The 20,454-nt window shown below is 33.6% G+C and overlaps 1 long non-coding RNA gene and 1 pseudogene across 1 annotated transcript in view; both read left to right on the forward strand.

The window, feature by feature from the left end:
• Positions 1 to 20,454, forward strand: part of LOC141585188 (uncharacterized) — a 158,369-nt gene that overhangs the window by 127,166 nt on the left and 10,749 nt on the right. Inside the window, exon 2 of the long non-coding RNA XR_012518580.1 lies at positions 14,054 to 14,183. This is a non-coding gene — a long non-coding RNA (uncharacterized LOC141585188). The remainder of the gene's footprint in view (positions 1 to 14,053; positions 14,184 to 20,454) is intronic.
• Positions 8,111 to 9,939, forward strand: LOC101038776 (26S proteasome regulatory subunit 4 pseudogene; annotated as a pseudogene).

The following is a 20,454-nucleotide window of genomic DNA, read 5'->3' on the forward strand; positions in this document are numbered from 1 at the left end:
ATTAAAAGTGAGAAACCCCAAATCCAATCCATAAACCCAGGAAAAGGCTCGAGGTTGGCAGATTTCCCATCTATTCTTATAAAATCTGATTGTGGCAATTCTCTCTAACATCAGAGAGCCTTTTCAGAATTTTTTAAGAACAAAATTACGTCTCAAGACATGAAAACTCCCTTGATCCCCTAATCCTTAAAAAGATGACAAGGTAAGAAACAATCGGGGGATTTTCATCTCTTTTACTCTCCTGAATAGAGAGTACAAGATTTTTTCCACGGTTTTAGCTATGCACCTCCATGATATCATTCCTGCCCTTATACTAAGATTAGGAAGGATTCACCCTGTGTAGCTCTAAGACGATAATACTTAAAAAATATTTCCATATAATCCATCAGTAATATCTCCCCAAAACCATAGTACTAATAAATCAGTAACTTTTTAAAAAGAAATAAGTACATTTAATCAAGAGCCATTAGGTGATCCACATCATTAGGTTGATCTGCTCATAGAAAATATTTAAATCCCTAATTTGCTTATGATGCTTCAATGCTCATCTTACTTCCAGCCAAATTACCACAGCTCTTCTGCCATCTGGTCATCATTCAACTGTTGTTTTTCTGATGTCAGGAAAATTTTAAACACATAGGAAAATGACCCTAAGGGGTTTTTGAATGGCTTTGTGTTCTTGCTAAACTCAGATCTCCCTGTTAAATAAAAGGGCGTGGGGGACAGAAAAAGGCCCGAGATTTGGAATGCTGACTGCTACAATCTCTTTAATCATGAATCTATAATATTATCATTTTAAATTGCAATTTGGGTCAGGATTATGTACACACTAATACCTATATTATGAATGATGTTTACTAGGTCTAACCAGCAACAAAATATCTAGTATTTATTCACTTAATTATTATTAATTATTAATTATTAATTATTATTTTGTTTAATAACCAAGTATGTACTGAGAGAAAAGCAAATCTATGTGTTAGGCCATTCTTGCATTGCTCTAAGGAAATACCTGCAGCTGGGTATTTATGAAGAAAAGAGGTTTAGTTAGTTCTCATTCTGCAGGGTGTAGAGGAAGCATATTGCTGGCATCTGCTCAGCTTCTTGGGAGGCCTCAGAGAGCTTTTACTCATGGCAGAAGGAGAACTGGGAACAGCAAGTCACTTAGCCAGAGCAGGAGCAAGAGAGAGCAAGGAAAGGTGCCACACAATTAAAAAAAACAGATTCTCGGAGAATTCATTACTTGAGAGCCATGCTATGAGGGATCCACCACATGACCCAAACACCTTCCATGAGGCCCCCTCCTCCAGCACTGAAGATTACATCTTAACATGAGATTTGGGAGGGACAACCAAACTAAATCAATCTGCATAGCTATATATTTTGAAATAGAAAGACTGTGATGCTGTGGAAGTTTTCTTTTTTCTCTTTTCTTTTTTTATGGTGATAAATACACTATTTGCTAAATAATGTACAATAAGATATTGAAGGATAATTACAGAGGATTCAAAAGACAGAAATAGACTTGAAATGAAAGAAATATACCCCCTACTCATTTTTTGGCTATCAGCTGCCAGCATAGTTCTTTCTGCTTTGACATCTCTATCACTTTGCTAGGGCTGTCAGAACAAAATATCTCAAAGTGAGTGGCTTAAACAATAGAAATTTGTTTCATACTTCTAGGGGCCAGAATCCAAAATTAAAATGTTAGCAGGGTTGATTCCTTCTGAGGTCTGGGAGAGTTCTCTTCTCTAGCTTCTGGTGGTTTGGTGACAATTTTTGCTGTTCTTCAGCTTGTAGAGACATTGCCTGATATTTGCCTTAAGGTTCACATGGCATTCTCCGTGTGTGTGTGTCTTGTCCAAGTTTCCCATTTTTGTAAGGATAACATCAACATTACAGTGTTAAGGGCCCATCCAAGTCCAGTATGATGGTCTTAAAGAATTACATCTCCAATGACCTGATTTCCAAATGAGATTATATTCCAAGGTAATGAGGGTAAAGGCTACAACATATGAATTGTGAAGGGAACAGAATCCCACTGTGATACGGTGTTTTGTTATGTCAGTCATGGAGAAAATAATTTTTCTTGGCCTAAGAAAGCAAAAATGATTTTTTGTGTTAACTGTGTGCATTTTTAAAATGTTAAAATTGTATTATCAAAACACAGCTTAAGTGCTCTCACACCAAGAATTTCCAACTGCCAAAAACAAAGACAGTTTTCAATTCTCATGATACTCAACATCTTTGCTTCTCTGTGCCAGCTGACATCCTACTTTCAAAACTCTTTTTTTCAAGGTTATGATAATAATAGCCTTTCTCTCACTGCTCTGTCACTTATTTTGCTCAGTCTTCACTGTAAGTTTTTTTCTTTTATATCTCTGAAACATACCCAAATAGTCTGTTTAAACCCATGCATTCATTATTTCCTTTAATTCTGTTGACTCTCACACTTTGATCTCCAGGCAAACTTCATTTTTGCATTCCAAACTGACATTTCTGATTTCTTAACAGTGAAAATCAGTGTCAAAAGGGAACTCAAAATTATCTCCCTTGATGCCCTCTTCCTACCCCCTTACCTCAAAAAAATCTACTCTACCATACGATTTTTCTCTTGGTTTTAATGACACTGGCATTCTCTATGCCTTTCATATCTGAAATATCAAATATCTTTATTTCTTTTTCTCTATACCTAATTAGTTGTCAAGTAAAGCAAATTCTATCACCATAATATATTTCATATTCATACACTTGGGACTAGTCAGTATCACCATTTTAATTGAAAACTTTCTTATTTTTATATGTTACTAAGATAACTTCTTACTGAATCTGCTTACTTTATAATATTACTTATTATTCTTATTATAATAGGAATATTATATAGGCCAAATTAAATTTCCTAAAGCACAGATTAAGTCATCTTTGTCCAAAAATAGCCAATGACTTCTGAATTTAGATTCTTTCTTTCTTTCTTTTCTTTTTTTTTTTTTTTTTTTTTTTTTTTTTTTTTGATTTTTTTTTTTTTTAATTGCATTTTAGGTTTTGGGGTACATGTGATGAACATGCAAGATTGTTGCATAGGTACACACATGGCAGTGTGCTTTGCTGCCTTCCGTCCCCTCACCTGTATCTATCTCTTCCCACCTCCCCACCCCCCGCCCCTCCCCCATTTCCCCCCAACAGACCCCAGTGTGTAGTGCTCCCCTCCCTGTGTCCATGTGTTCTCATTGTCCAACACCCGCCTATGAGCGAGAATATACGGTGTTTGATTTATGCAGCCATCAAAAACAATGAGTTCACGTCCTTTATAGGGACATGGATGAACCTGGAAACCATCATTCTCTTTTCTTTTTTTTATTAAGATGGAGTTTCACGCTTGTCACTCAGGCCGGAGTGCAATGGCGCCACCTCAGCTCACTGCAACCTGCTCCTCCTAAGTTCAAGAGATTCTCTTCCCTCAGCCTCCCAAGTAGTTTGGATTATTCTAATTAATATTATTACAATATATTATGTTATGTTATATATTATATCATATTATATTGTTATGATATATTCACATTTTTATATTAATATTTGCTACATTATGTGGACATTATTTGCCTGCTATTTATCTAATTTTCACTACAATCCTAGGAGTAGAATTTGTGTGTGTTTACATTTTAAAGATGACTAGAGAAGATAATTTTCCCAAGGTCCTGCAGTTATTCCTGAATTAAAAAACGTTTGCTAAGTACTTTGGTGCTGGGACTTCTGATTAGTAATGGGATTTCAATGACGAAAAAATAAATGTTTTCATGGAGTTTATAGTCTACTGGGGAAACAGATTTAAAACTAGTACACCAAAATTTTATAAAGTTATTACATATTTGTGTAAGATCTAGAAATAAACACAAAGAACATAATGAGAAAAAGCATAATGTTGGTAGGGATATGGAAAATGCTACGGTCCTGAGGGTACACAAAAATTTACTCCAAAGAGGAAATGCATAGTATAGAGCCTAAAAGGTAAAAAGTAGCATGCCAGGTGAATGTTAGAGAGAAAAAATATTCAGGGAAAAGGGAGCATATGCAACCTCTATCATGTATACATTTCCTGATATAAGATAGTATTTGATATCATAAGAAATGGGAGATTAATATGGCTGGAGCATAATAAAAATAGGCAGAGAAATAACACTGGATCTAGAGATAGAACTAAATTGTGCAGGGCTTGTGGTCGATTATATTTTGTTGGGATATGGTCAAAATTAAGAATATATGCTAAATGTAAAGGGAAGTCACTAAAGGGTTTAAAGACAGGTTCTGAAATAATTTAATAAAGGCGTCAAGGATTTTTATTGTTTGGAGTACAGATTTGGAGATGGGAAAGAGTAAGATTGAACACTGAGTAGGACTGTAGATATGGGAGTGATGAGTCATTACAGTGATGAGTCATTCACTGCAGGCTAGCACTCAGGCATATATATAAAATATTTATTATATATATTATGTATATAATATATAATATATATATATATTATATATTTCCATGAGAGCTCTGATTTTGATTATTTAATGTAAAGCACTCATGTAAAATTAGAAAGGCATAAGGAAAAGTAAATCACTCCTTTATATAATATGATTAGTGGTAGCCCAGACCAAGATTTATCAGAAGCAGTACAAAGTTAATGTAGTCTCCTCAGAGTCCATGGTCATTTCTCTTCAGCCTGTCCTCTGGCATCTATTTTTGCAGCATCTTTAAGCACACTAACTCAGTATACATCTAATTTTTACCTTTGGTTCCCTAATTTCAAAGGTTTATTAGTATGTTTCATTTTTAATATTATTTTCCTGATTGAATTAGGACTAATTGAGAGATAATAGTAGGTGGTATCTTTGAACATATTTTATAAATTTTTATTAGATGTAAAAATAAACAGTTAATTTTTAGTTTTAGTAGACATGGGATGATTTAAGGAGAGAAAAGGAAGATGTTTCACATATTTGCTTCAGTAATCTACTATGTGGATTATTTTTGTAATAAAGTGAGGATGACTTGTGGAAATAGATTTGACAAAGCTAGAGGAGAAAATAGTTAAATATTTTTTTAAAGATATTCAACCTAAGTTGTAAAATAAGTTCTTGTACAACCAGGCATTTAAGAAGACAAGATAACAAGAATAAATACAACAGAAAAAATAAAAATCAAATTAGCCTTACAAGAATACCAGACTATAAATCAACTATGTTTACTATGTTCAACAAAACAAAATTCAAGCTTGAAAACGTTAGCAGAGAAAAGGAAAGTATACAATTGTCACAGTTAATTGAAGAAAAGGAAAAACTGTATACCTGAAAAAATAGAAAAGCTAAAATCAACAATTAATTGTAGATTAAATAAAGGTTAAGCAAAGTAAAGGGAGAATTAAAATGTTTGTAACTAAGTGAAAAGAAAAAAAATAGAAACTCCAAGGAAAAAGAATTTGTGACAGATAATAGAAGGTATAGTATATTTAGACAAAATTTCAAAAAAACAGGAAAAAGTAAAAAGTAAAGAAGCAATAACTAAAGAAATATCATAGATAATTATCCAAAACTAATAAAAGACACCAAGTCACTGTTTTGAGAACATCAACACTGTATTAAAATGTAACTTTTTAAAAAATTATACCTGAGTAGCAAAGCTAAAATAATAAAGAAGAAACAGAAAAAAAGATGTAAAAGCATCTGGAAAATAAAAAAGATAAAAGTTGAAATGGTAATTGACTGATACCTGATTTCTTAACAACTACAACAGATCCATTAGATCCTGTAAACATACTGTAAGTATCCTGTAAGATACTGAAATAAATAAACTGCCAATTTAGAATATTATGCTGAGCAAAACTTATTCTTAAAAAATAAAAGGAAATGGGGGCATTTTTCATGCAAGTATCTATATTTACTGTCAGCAAGCCAATAAAATACTATATAACATATAATATTTAAATATATTTGCACATATTATATATAGAACACATAATAGATAAATATATTTTGTGTTATGAATATGTTTGTATAACTTTTATATTTTTATTAAGATAGGGAGTATGATTGGGACCTTGAATAAAGAGGAGGGCATCCTTGGCTAGGAAGGGCTAATACTGGGACCAGTGATCATATAATTATGACATTTATCATGAGTCAGCTACCCAAGTGAAAATCTTGGAAAAATGATTTTCTTTATAAATGGTTTTAAAAAAAATAGACAAAAATATCAAATATGTCAGCAACAAAAAATATAAAAAATGTTAGCAACAAAAAAATTGGTATGCATGGAAAACTGAATGCAATTAAAAAAGAAATGTAGATTTTTTTCAAGAATAAACAGGGTGTTCACCAAAGAAAGAATTTGCTGGATAATATCATATAGAACAAAATTTAAGAGACTGAAATTACATACGTAATGTTTATTGGCCAAATTAAATTTACCCTAGAGATTAATAAGTAAAAGATAAATGAAAACATCTTAGATATTTGGAAATCAAGAATATAAGCTAAATAACTCATGGACTAAAATAAGTGAAAATGCAACTAAAATATTTTGAACTAAATTTGATAACAATGTGATATGTAAAAAGACCTTATGAAATACACTTGAGGATGTGCTTATAAACAAACCTATAGCCTTCAATATATTAGAAAATGTTTTAATACTTTTAAAATTAAAGTTGCAAGCATATTTTTAAGATTTAGAAATAGAATTGCATTCTAAGCAAAAAGAAATAAGACGGATGAAAATAATAAACAGAAGTCAATATATTAATAAATATAAAAATCTAATAAAGAAAATTAATAAAAAGTTCTATATTTAAAGATTATTAAACCTGACACATTCCTCTCAAAATTGGCCAAAGGAAAAGAAAATAGAGACACAAAGAAGATTGAGAAATATATAATATCACAGATAGAAAAGGAAGCACTAATACTTCCCTTATAGATATTAAATAGGTAAGATACTTTTATGAGTATTTACTAGAAGAATTTAAAATTTTGTATAACTTATTCAAGTTTCTGGGCGAAAACATTTTTAAAAGACATTTGAATGGTTATAGAATAAAACAGAAAATTAATGAATAATGTATAATCTTCCGTTACTATAAACTGTAGACCTCAATGATTTAGCAGTAAATTCTTCCAAACATTTAGTCAAGAATTCATACCAAAGTAACATAAACTCTTATACAAAACAGAAAAAGAAGAAACACTTTGAAACTAATTTTATGAGTCCAGGATAATCTTGATACCAAAGCATGACAAAGACATTAAGAAAAAGAAAATGGTCAGGGTAATCCCTCTGATGACTACAATACTAGCATAGTAAACTAATGACATTTTTTAAAAAGCTAACATATTGTGACAAAGTTGAATTTATTTCAGGAATGCAAGGTTGGCTTAATAACTTAAAAATAGAATAATTTTCCATATAAATATTAAGTATTTATAGCAAAGCAAGTGTAATATAAAACCTCATTAATCTGATCAATTATTTCTACAAAATTTTATAACAAATGTTTTACTGTTTGCCAATTATCAGTTTTCTGTATGCCAATTATCACTTTTAATATTTTACTGATGTCTTACTTTATAAGCAAACAATAAATGATCAAACGGTTATTTGATTAGATGGTAAATGATACAAAAAACTGAAGAAGAAAACTGTTTTGTAGGAAAGAACATACCCAAACATATATATTTATTTGACAGTTCAAAATTAGCATAAAATGTGAATTATTCAACAGTCTTTATGTAATATCACTTTATCATTTGTAAATGAGTAATGTTAGGGTCTCATATTATAGAAAAAAACATATTCCATATGGATTAGATCTTTAACAGTTTAAAAAAGCTATTATAATTGTAATGAAGAAAGTATAATTAAATATCATTTTGAGAAGATTATTCATGTAAAGAAATGATTTCTGTCTTACTTATGATGATTAAAAGAGAATATAGTCTAAATACCTCAAAGGAGTGAATATAATATTTTTGTATGACACTTTTTGAGATGCAAAATACATTTTTAAAATTTATTAAATACCAAGTGAAGATACTATCAATGAAATGCAGAAATGTATGTGTATGTATCATTTTTGTGTACATAATTTTAAAGATATCTATCAATACGCTTTTAGTGAGTATTATCGACTGTTCTATTTTATTTTTTATTATTTCCTTTAAAAATTTCTGGTGCCAAGGCAAGAGGGGTCAAAGTCAGAGTGATGGTCATGGCCCTGGAGATCAAGAAGGATGATCAAGGACAAGAAAAAGAAATTCGAAACTCCTGTACCAACTAGAGTGGAAAAAAAGAAGAAAACAGACCAGGTGCTGCCAGCAAACTGCCACTGATGACACCTCACACTCAGTGCTGGTTAAAATTATTGGAGTTAGAAAGAATTCAAGACTATCTTCTCACGGAGGAAGAATTCATTAGAAATCAGGAACAAATAAAATCTTTAGAAGAAAAGCAAGAGGAGGAACGATCAAAAGTGGATGATCTGAGGGGGATGCTTATGTCAGTAGGAACCTTGGAAGAGATCATCTATGACAATTATGCCATCGTGTCTACATCTGTGGGCTCAGAACACATCAGCATTATTTCTTTTGTAGATAAGGATCTGCTGAAGCCTGGCTTGGTCCTGTTCAACCACAAGGTGCATGCCATGATAGGAGCACTGATGGATGACACAGATCCCCTGGTTACAGTGATGAAGGTGGAAAAGGCCCCCCGAGGAGACCTATGCTGATAAAATGGGGGGAGGGTTGGACAACTGAATTCAGGAACTTAAGAAATCTGTGGAGCTTTCTCTCACCCATCCTGAATTCTATGAAGAGATTGGTATAAAGCCTCAGAAGGGGGTCGTTCTTTCTGGTCCACTGGACACAGGTAAAACCTTGTTAGCTAAAGCAGCAACAAACCAAACCTCAGCCTCTTTCTTGAGAATGGCTGGCTCTGAACATATTCAGAAGTATCTAGGTGATGGACTCAAACCCATACAGGAATTATTTCTAGTTGGTGAAGAACATGCACCATTCATCTTGTTTATTGATAAAGCTGATGCCATTGGGACAAAAATATATAACTCGAATTCTGGTGGTGAGAGAGAAATTCAGTGAACAATGTCGGAACTGTTGAATCAGTTGGATGGATTTGATTCTAGGGGAGATGTGAAAGCTATCACAGCCACAAACCAAATAGAAACTTTGGATCTGCCATTTATCAGACCAGGCTGCATTGACAGACAGATCAATGTCCCCCTGCCTGATGAAAAGACTGAGAAGAGCATCTTTCAGATTCACACAAGCAGGGTGACTTTGGGCAATGATGTAACCCTGGACTGCTTGATCATGGCTAAACACGATGTCTCTGGTGCTGACATCAAGGCAATCTGTACAAAAGCTGGTCTGATGGCCTCAAGAGGACTTAGAATAAAAGTAACAAATGAAGACTCCAAAAAATCTAAAGAAAAGGTTCTTTATAAGAAACAGGAAGGGGATCTATCTCTAGTGAATCACCGCTACCATCAGACAAACGGTTGGGAGATTTCCATCTCCTGAAAGGGATGTGGTTGGGGAAGTTGCCCGGAGGAATTTGTGTTCCGATTGATTTGTGTTAGTGAAACATCCCGTGTGTCTTTTGGAGTAAGGTGTGTAGGTGCCCAGTGGGTGGCGTTGCTCTGTTGGTCACTGTTAACCACTCCGCTTCCCAATAAAGTGTGCTATTTCACACGCAAAGAAGTCTGTATTTTCTAGCTATTCTTGAACGAATTTGTAGTACTTTCTGTACAATTAAAGCATAATTTAAGTTTTTATGTATTTTAAAAATCCATCTATTTAAAAAGATTTACAACAATATACTGCTGCCTCTGACATACTTCCTCACCACAGCCTACTCCCAGGATAAAATACAATTTAGCCTTTAGCCTTCACTATTTGTATTGATGTATGTATGTAAAAGTTACACAACTATACTAACTAATTCTATATAATTTTTAATTGTAGATTCATTGAAATATCACAATTATATAATGATAAAATTTTTAAAATGAATACAGAATCTAACAATTATATATCTCTATATGAGTATGTGCATAGTTCACTTCTATAAATCTCAATATGAAAAAAGTCATTATTACTGCATAATAAATACTTAAGATTCGCATAATTAAGACTATTAACTATTATTTGGACATAAAATATCTGTCACATATATACTTTACATACGTAGCTTTACTTGACGATAAAAATATACTTTGAATTTTTCTGCATCATTTCTACATACCTCTTATTAAATATTTTCAAATGTGCTGACAAAATTACAGAATCTTAATACTTCTTGGCACATCAGGTAATCTATCACTTTCCTCTTATTTTTTCATTCTCTTCCTTCTTGTCTCTCACCCTACCTTATTCCCTCACCTTTCTCTTATACCTGGAGTATGATTTTCCTGTTTCAATCTAGTCTCACTGCTCTCTAAGCTAGCAAGAATTCCAAGAGAGTGACTCACAGCCTTTTTAAAAGAGGTATTATGTCTGAAACTACTTTCATATTAACCTCATATTTTGATAGTTTGCTTATATAAATTTATATTGAAGTTGCTTGCTGTCAGTGTTCCTTTGTTATCTAGCTTACAAGTTTGAGTTGAGAAGGCTGACATTGTCTTAGTCTGTTTTGTGCTTTTATAACAATACTACAGACTGGGTAATTTAGAAAGAACAGAGATTTCTGAGGCGGGTGGATCACGAGGTCAACAGATTGAGACCGTCCTGGTCAACATAGTGAAACCTCGTCTCTACTAAAAATACAAAAATTAGCTGGGCACGGTGGCACATGCCTGTAGTCCCAGGTACTTGGGAGGCTGAGGAAGGAGAATTGCTTGAACCCAGGAGGCGGAGGTTGCGGTGAGCCAAGATCGTGCCATTGCACCCCAGACTGAGTAATAAGAGTGAAACTTTGTCTCAAAAAAAAGAAAGAACAGAGATTTACTTCTCAAAGTTCAGGACGCAGGGGAGTCTAAGATCAAGGTGCCAGTATCTGAAGTCTGGTAAGGTTTAAGTCTCTGCTTCCATGATGGTACCTTGAACACTGCATCCTCTGGAAGGGAAACACTTTCTTCTTCACATGACAGAAGAGCAGAAGAGTGAGAACCAACTCCCTTAAGCCCTTTCTATAGCAGCATTAATCGATTCACCAGGGCAGAGCCCTCACGACTTAAACACCTCCCATTAGGCCTAATTTCTCAATATTATTGCATTAGGGATTGAGTTTCCAACACATAAATTTTGAAGGACACATTCAGTCCATAGCAACTATAATTCAAATTCTTACACCTTTAACCCTCTTATGCATGGCCTGCTTTTTCTTTGGAAAAGGAGAGTGAAAGTTTCTTCATTCTCTATATTTGATTCCTCTGTTTCCAGTACAATGCCTCACTCTTGTCATTCATTGCACCTGGTGTCAAGTATCCTATAATAAATTTATCCAGAAAAACAAATGTCTCTTCTCTTGTTTGAGTACACAGTGAGTTATCACCTGGATTCCTAGGATAAGGAGGGAAAAAAATGAGATTTTAATGGACATGTTTTTAATCTTGTTCCTCATGCCTACTGAGGGAAACACTGGATTGCACCTCATCTCATCATCCCCTCCTTCTGCTAGGGTTCTCTACATGACTTAGACACCGTGAAATTCCATGGTCTATTCTCTAGATTCCTAAGTATGAAGCAGCAGTTATGGCATGATTACAAAATGCAATATGGGCAACTTCTTAATTTCAAAACTCCACAGCCACTTCAGAAGTAATCTCTTTAGTGTTTCTGATTTGTATTGCTCTTTTCATCTTTTGGAAGAGCCCATCCAGAAGATAATCTATCAGCTCTTTCAATGGCAAAAAAAAAACAAAAAAAAACCTAATGTTCTATATTAAATCCTTTATTGCTTAAAATGCCTTATTCTGTAAATGGAACACTACTTGATCCCCCTACTCATTTATGTTTCAGAGAGTGGGTTTTTTCAGTTCTTAAACTCTTAGAGATCAGTGGTTTAAATCTGCATCGCTTCTGTGGGTGCCTAACTCTTATATATTCTTTGGTTTCACCTATTTTTGCTTTTTTTTTCTTTGCATCTTCTAAAAATTTGCTGGTATTAATTATCTGCTGACTTCTCCCTATCTTTTTCCTATTCTTTGGGTTGATAACCTTTTTTATCTGTTAAGTATTTTCTAGGGGGAATAGGAGAGTTTGAGGAAAAATAAAAAATATACTTTTATATTTAGTCTACAATTTTTAATAATGTTTATATATAATTGATTTGATAAGAAATCAAATAATTGGCCAGTCACGATGGCTCAGGCCTGTAATCCCAGCACTTTGGGAGGCCCAGGTGGGCAGATTACGAGGTCAAGAGATCAAGATCATCAGCCAACATGGTGAAACCCCATCTCTACTAAAAATACAAAAATTAGCTGGGCACAGTGGCACACACCTGTAATCCCGGCTACTTGGGAGGCTGAGGCAGGAGAATCCCTTGAACCTGGTAGGTGCATGCTGCAGTGAGCAGAGAACGTGCCACTGCACTCCAGCCTGGTGACAGAGCAAGACTCCATCTCAAAAAAAAAAAAAAAAGAAAGAAATTCTGCTTCATATACATGAATTGTATGCTGAATTTTGTGCTTCCTATGACACTGCATTATAGCCAAACTAAAAAAAAACTCAGTAGTCAAAGAGCTGGAAACATGAAAAAGAGTTCTTAACAGGTACAGGAAAGAGTGACAAGTAGAGTCTAAGTAGAAACAGTCAAACTTGGCACAGGAAAGGCTAAAATATGCAAAATTTCTAATATTTAATTTTAGTTACCTTGTTTTGCCATTTTTCTATGCCATATTGTGATATCCTTTCATGGTGATTTAAGGAATGAAGAAGAAAGCATAAGTCCATGAGTGGAATGAATTGGGGTAGAGATGAGTTGCCATATAAGGAATTAAAAGGGAGCAAACATTTTGAGGCAATAAAGACAGGAGGGACATTTATGCTTACTCCTCTTCAGTTCATCACATATTAAAGAAACTAAGAAATGTTGGAAAAGGAATTGGCTTGCCTAAGTATTTGGAATGGTGATTTAAGCTGTTTTGTTTGTATAATTTTAAAATTTCCAGTGACCCTCACATTGTTAAAACTAGTATCTTTCAATGAAGTGACAAATTTAATTCTGGCATAACTTACTACATCTGGGAAAGAGATTTTGGAAATTATGCTATCCAGCAATGTTTCATTTCGGAAAGATATATATCTAAACCACCCAAGTTTGTGGATCTCTATTCTTAACAATTAGATATGTGACAATCTCCTTCAAGAGTTATTTATCATTCTGACAAGAATGATATTTTAAGACAAGAAGTCTGTTTTAAGACTATTTTTTCTGGTATGAGAAAATAGTGTTGTGTGGTAAGAAGAGTTGTGGGCCTTGTACTCAACAAAACTGGATTCAGATTTTATCTGCTAGTGCCTGAGGCCATTTGTAAAGTTTGCTGAGCCGTCCTTAGTCTCACCACATATCCATAAATTGGCAGTAATATCACCTACCTTGCATATATGTTGTGAGATGTAATTTAGGTTAAGAATACATTTGAAAGTATGGTATACATACTTTCAATCAAAGCTTCTTTTTATTGTCATTTAAAATGTAATTGAAACTGCCTAAATTAAGTGGATGATTTGATAGTAAAGGCTGTAATCCTAATATGTCCATAGGCAACAAAGTGAGTTAAAGAGTGAAAACTATCTAGACAAGGGAATTCTATATAGTGCGAAAGTACATTGAACTGAAAGAGAAAATATGTGAATTCCAGCCCCAGTTTTATGCAGTAAAACCAGTTTTGTGCCCCTCTACAGACAAGTTACCTCTATGGGTAGCAGCTATCTAGCCAGAGTGAGTAACAAAGAAACACAACAAGACAAAAACACACAGGAGATTTGGGTTACAACATCATTAAGGTCCCTTCTTGTTCTAAGACATGAGTTTTACTTATTTTTAAAGGCTGACATCATATCAAAGAAAGCAAGGCTTTGGAGATAGCAGCAGAAGGTTCTGGGACCTCTTTCTTACATGAACAGCAGTCAAGTAAATTTTTACAAGAGAAAAGATGACTCCAGGAACATAAATACCTGTAAGTATATTGAATTTTCTTTCACTCTGCTTTCAAATAACAGTGGTCCCAGTTTAACAGTTGTATAGGTGTTTTTAAACAATTCATCTCTATCTCGTTTTAATTAAAAACATGCACTCTCTCCAGTCTCCCCACTTGTAAAAATGCAGTTTGCAATTTGACAGGATGATATTATAGTATTGAGCAATATGTGAATTGGTTTAAAAGTAACCAGAGTTGAAGCATACATCAATCACCACAAGTGCAAACGCAGGTCACTAAAGCTGTCAATTTCAATCAGCTCTGTAATTAAATACATCACCAATATGGATTTTGTGTAAGAATGTCACTTGCTCTTCAGATGTCTACTATGAGGACAAATCACACATCAGTGTCTCTGCACAGGCATTCTAAATACAATATTTTTAAAAGCAGAACGTCTTCATCCATCTTTCTATGATTTGTTAAATAAAAATGCATTTACTAATGTGTAGTCTAAAAGTTATGTTTTAAAATATATATTTAAACTGCTTTCTGTTTAATTAAAATGTTGCAATATCTTAGTTGGCATTTTAAACTTATCTTTAACACCTTTAGTGGCATTTGTTATGAAATAAATAGATAACGAATAATAATCACCTTTTAAAATGAACAATTTGTAATTATGGAACATTTGTAATTAGAGAGTCTTTATTATATGTTCAAAAAGCAGAAAATGCTTTTGGTTATGAAGAAATAAATTATTCATTTCTATTTCAGCATGAGAACAAAACTATTTCACATTTAGAAAAATCTTTTTTTAATAGCTATAAAGTGTCATCCCCTTCTATTACACTTAGCACGACATGGGAAAAGACTGCAACAAAGCCGTATTACCAAATATATATTGTCTGCCATTTGATTTAATCTTCAAATAAGCTCCAGGAAGCAGGTCCCTGGACAGTTAATCTTTAGTTTTGTAGCCCATGCACATTTTCAATAAGGTTACTGGGGAATTAGGCCCAGTAGGGAGAGGAAAAGCATATTGTCTTATTCTACAGGCAGCTGTTGTGAGCTCTGTTAGCAAATTACAACTTCCCTAATTATGAAATAGTTTATTAGAAGAATCTCTATCATCACATCAGTGCTTGTCAAATAAAGTCATTGTAAATCTTTGGCATAGCCAACCATTTTTTAAACTAATTTTTTAAATTTATAATGGACACATAATAATAGTACATATTTATGCAGTACAATGTGAGGTTTCAGTGTATGTATACATAGTAAAATGATCAAATCAGGTTAATTACCATATCCATCCCTTTAAATATGTATCAATTTTGGTACATCTTTGTATCAAATAGTATTTGATATTAAATACATATTTGATACAAATATGTATCAAATAGTAATTGATACAAAGTAATACAAATATGTATCAAATAGTAATTGATACACAATGTATCTATAGTGGTGACTATTAAAAATCTTCTAGCTGTCTTGAAATATACACTATGTTGTTATTAGCTGTAGTCATCCTACTGTATAACAGAACACCAAAAATATATTCTTCCTATAAAAATAGGCAGAAGACCTGAATAGACATTTCTCAAAGGAAGACATGCAGATGACCAACAGATACCCGAAGAAAATGCTCAACACCACTAATCATCATAGAAATGCAAATCGAAATCAGAATATCACCTCACCCCAGTTGGATTGGCTATTATCAAAAAGACAAAAAATTTAAAATGCTAGTAAAGATGTGGAGAAAAGGAAACTCTTTTTCACTGTCGGTTGAAATGTAAATTAGTACAGCCATTATGAGAAACAGTAGGAAGATTCCTCAAAAAATTAAAAATAGAGCTACCATATGATCCAGCAATCTCATTACTGGGTATACATCCAAAGGAAATGAAATCAGTGTGTGAAAGAGACATCTGCACACCCATGTTTATTGCAGCACTATTCACAACAGCCATGATATGGAATCAACCTAAATGCCTATCTACAGATGAATGGATAAAGAAAATGTGATATGGATATAGTAAACCAAAAAGTGTCTGAGGTTTATTTTGCCATGGTTAAGGACCATGGCCTGCAACACAGCCTCAGGAGGTCTTGGGAACACGTGCCCAAGATGGTTGGGTTATAGCTTAATTTTATACGTTTTAAGAAAACAGAAGTTACAGTCAAAGACATAAATCTATACATGTAAGGTTTACATTTGTTTGGTCTAGAAAGGCAAGACTCCTGGAAACGGGGGCTTCCAGGTCATAGGTGGATTCAAAAAGTTCCTGATTGGAAATTGAAAGAATTAGGCACTGCTTGAAGACTTAAAGTCAGCCTGAGTTAAGGTAAGATCCGCAGTGGGGCATAGGGTGTAGAAGCCAAGGTGGTTATCATGCAGAGGCAGCTTCTAGATAGCAGGCTTCAGAGAGGATAGATGTGAAAGTCTCTTTTTATACCTTAAAAGGTGTCAGACTATCTGGAAAAGATCCAGTAAGGGGTGAGAGATTCTCCACAAAATGTAAATTTCTCCCACAAGAGACAGCTTTGCAAGGACATTTCTAAACATGTCAAAGAAATATATTTTGGGTTAAAATACATTGATTTCCTTCAGGGCTCACTATCTGACATGTGATGCTATACCAAAGTCTGACTGGAATTTGGTATCTTACTGCTACAAATATTTTGATTGGTCAGTCTTAAGATCTCCATTTTAATATTAATGCTGGTTAATTGCGTCTAATCTCCAAACGGAGTAGGACGTAATGAGGCATGTCCAATCCCTACTGCTTCCCCTCATAGCCCAGTTTTTCAGGTATATTTGGGGATGGATACCCTTGGCAGAGAGGGGGATCCATTCAGTTGCTTGGGGGCTTATAATTTTACTTTTGGTTTACAACACACACACACATACACACACACACACACACACTCACACAAACACACACACACGCTTGAAAAGTCAGATATAATACCAAATAAAATCCCATGATTTGCAACAATATGCATAAAGTTGGAGGACATTATGTTAAGTGAAATAAGCCAGGCACAGAAAACGAAATCTCATGGTCTCACTCATGTGAAATATTAAGACTAGATTTCATAGAATTAGAGAGCAGAATATACGTAGCGGTTGTTGGAAGCTGAGAAGGGTAGGGAGGAGAAGGCAGCAAAGAATTGGTCAATGGGTTCAAGAATATTTGTCTAAACTTCCCCTGGCTAATACTATATCCCATATAATGTTTCTCATCATAGGTATTATCATAAAACTAAGCCCAGCTATATAACTTGAAACCTTAAAGAGCAGATACAAGAATTAATGCCTTAATAACAATAATGATGATCAAAATAAAACACTTAAGGAATGGATATGTTAGTTAGCCTGATTTCATCATCTGCAATGTATAATACATGTTTTCGAACATCACAAATACGTTATCAATTAAAAATAAAATCATACTAAAAAAAAACTTGGGAAAAGGTGTTACATAAATAAAAAGTGATAGCAACTGTTCATTTTGGATTGTGTTATCCTCATTAAAATGCATGCACAGAATTTTTCAAGCATTTTTTTAGATTTTCTTATTTTAAAAAATGACCTCAAAACCCAACAAATTGTTTGATAAACTTAATACATGAATCATCTGAAAAAAATCATAAAATGAAATATCACTCTGAATGCCATCTTGAAAAAGAAAATTAAATAGACAGAGCAACATAAACCAGGGAGACATTAGCCAGAAATTGCTGACTTGAGATTTTTTGGGGATTTTCTTTTCTCTGTTTCCTTGTGGTCAGCAGTAGCATGCAATAACTCACGAGCAATTTTCAGTGAATTATTGTACCTACTCAGTTTAATTTGGGGCAACCTTTATAAGCTAAGGTCTGCTTATATAACCCTCCAAGTTGACTTCAGACAGCTCTTAAACAGCACGAGAATACTCTCATTGATTTGTTTTAGTACCTCAGATCTTCATCTCTAGCTTTATCTATTGTTCTTAAAAAGTATGAGGACCAAGGAATCCTTTTTTTAATAATAAAATACTATATAAATGGGAGAAAACATAAAATTGAGTTTTAAAAATAGAAATAAAAAGTGAAACCAATGAAAATTTGCACTGGCTCTTGTAGGTAGTTGGCCTGTTGGTTCTGAGAAGGATTTTTTTACCTCCCTTCTGAAACTGAAATACAGCCACTTCCCCAATGCTCTCTTGTGAGCTTTCTCCATGTTTTTAGTTAAATGCTTCTAGCACAATCCCAGCTGCTATTATAAGAAGATTAGCAATTTCCTTAAGTCTTCTGTTTCATAGTTTTCAACATTGCACACAACAATGTTCAACTCATCCTCTACTTCACAGAAAAGCAAACGAGTAAATAATAAAGTTTGACAAGAAGAAAAGTTCATACTTTTCTGCAAGGGATCATCCATGATCCCTTTTAGTTTTCATGGAAGAATTCACTATCTCATGTCTGCAAGTTTACATTTGTGCCTTGACCGTACCCCATCATATGAATAGCTCACTCTTGGACTGTATCTTTGTTTCTTCCTCTTATCTCATTCTTTTTCTTTTTCATGCAAAGAATGTCTAGTTTCTTCCTTATTTAAACTTAAAATGCCCTCTCAACCCTATGTTAGCCTCACATTTAAATATTTTCTCCTTTCTTAATAAATACAATACAGTTCCTCCTAGCGCAGGCATGTGCAATACACATCTTTATTTCTCATTCTTTTCTCTACTTTCTATAGAGTAGCTTCTGCCACTCTCCTTCTTTTGTCAGTCAATAATCAATTTCTGGTGATAAAAGTCAATGGTAACTTTTAGGTAATATATTACCTAATGATATATTACTTCCTCTTTCATTTGGTATTATTGACTTTTCTCTGTCTTCTCGGATGTAACTCCTTCCCTTGTAGTAAGACATTTTCCGGTTACCTATCTGTTGAGTAGTAGTGACCCTAGGCTTTGGTCTTATTCTCTTACTCATGGGTACCTGGATCACTATGAATTCTATCTATTTACTTCACTTTTGAGGTACCATCAAGTTCATTTTGAATGTTCTATTTTATTTCCATACTCTTTCCCTAATTGGCTACTCCCCAGTTTAATATTTTCTAGTTTTTAAGAAAGGTCACTAAATTGTCTGTGAGAGGATTGTGACAGTCAAACTTGATTTTTTATTTTTCTCATCTCCTGAAATTAATTATACACATCCTATCAATCCTACATTTTAGCATCCTCTAAGGTGGCTTCCTCTTCTCAAGATCCATATGTGATGCCTTCATTCATTTCTCATAATTACAGTATCATTATTCTAACCCTCTCTTAATGTTTTTCTTACTCTCCTATTTATTCTTTTTTAGCCATTTCTCACACTATCATGACAGTGATCTTTATGTATATTTGCAAATCTCAAATCTAAGTATGGCCTTCTTTTACAAATAATCTTTCACTGACTTTTGTCTACCTTCGATAAAATGATTGCCCCTCTTTTCTCTAAACTTGAATTTTTCTATTAATCCTCAAACATTCTAAATTCTATCAGTATTATTTATGTTACTCCATTATTACCATACTTGGTAATATGTTTCCTGATGTTTATCATTTAGCTCTGTCTTTAAGAAGAAGCTTGAGATTTATTAAAAGACTCCCTCCCCCATTCATCTCTCTCTGTTTGTCATCTCCATCTCTGTTTCTTTCTCTTTTTTGCCTCAGTTTATCCAGATCCTACACCAAACTTAAGATTGTTGAAATAAGTTTTTACTTATTTCTGTACATCAACACCATTCTTTCAATTTTCAGTTAATTCTGTATTTTCTAATGAATTTCTTTACCTTTCCATTAGCGCCTGCTAGTTCCTTTAAAGTTGAGGTCTTCAATCTTGGCTGTTCACTGCAAGTACAACTTCTGGCACAAAATAAGCATTTATTAAATGATTGGTGAAATAAATAATCAAATGGCCTTAGCTGCTGAACCCCTAAATAATAAATAATGCACAGGAAAATATCTGTTGTCATTTAAAGAAAGACACATATCTTTATAGAATATCAGAGTAGTCCTGCAATGCTTAATTCTCCAATGGGAATAGAAAGAATGTAAGAGAGTTTCTAAGTGATATAATCCTTTATTTAAAGTTATAAAGGGGTATTTTCTATGGAATAATTTAGACTTAAATTATGTCAATTACTCTGAGATATAAACCGTGACTTCTACATTATTCCTTATTCTTTGGGAGCAATTAAATGTTCTGGTTAATGGTGAGGCTCTGATGTCAGACAGCCTGAGATTCAAATCTCATCTCTGCA

Source organism: Saimiri boliviensis, chromosome 7 (genome assembly GCF_048565385.1).
Source record: "Saimiri boliviensis isolate mSaiBol1 chromosome 7, mSaiBol1.pri, whole genome shotgun sequence".
Lineage (NCBI taxonomy): Eukaryota > Metazoa > Chordata > Mammalia > Primates > Cebidae > Saimiri > Saimiri boliviensis.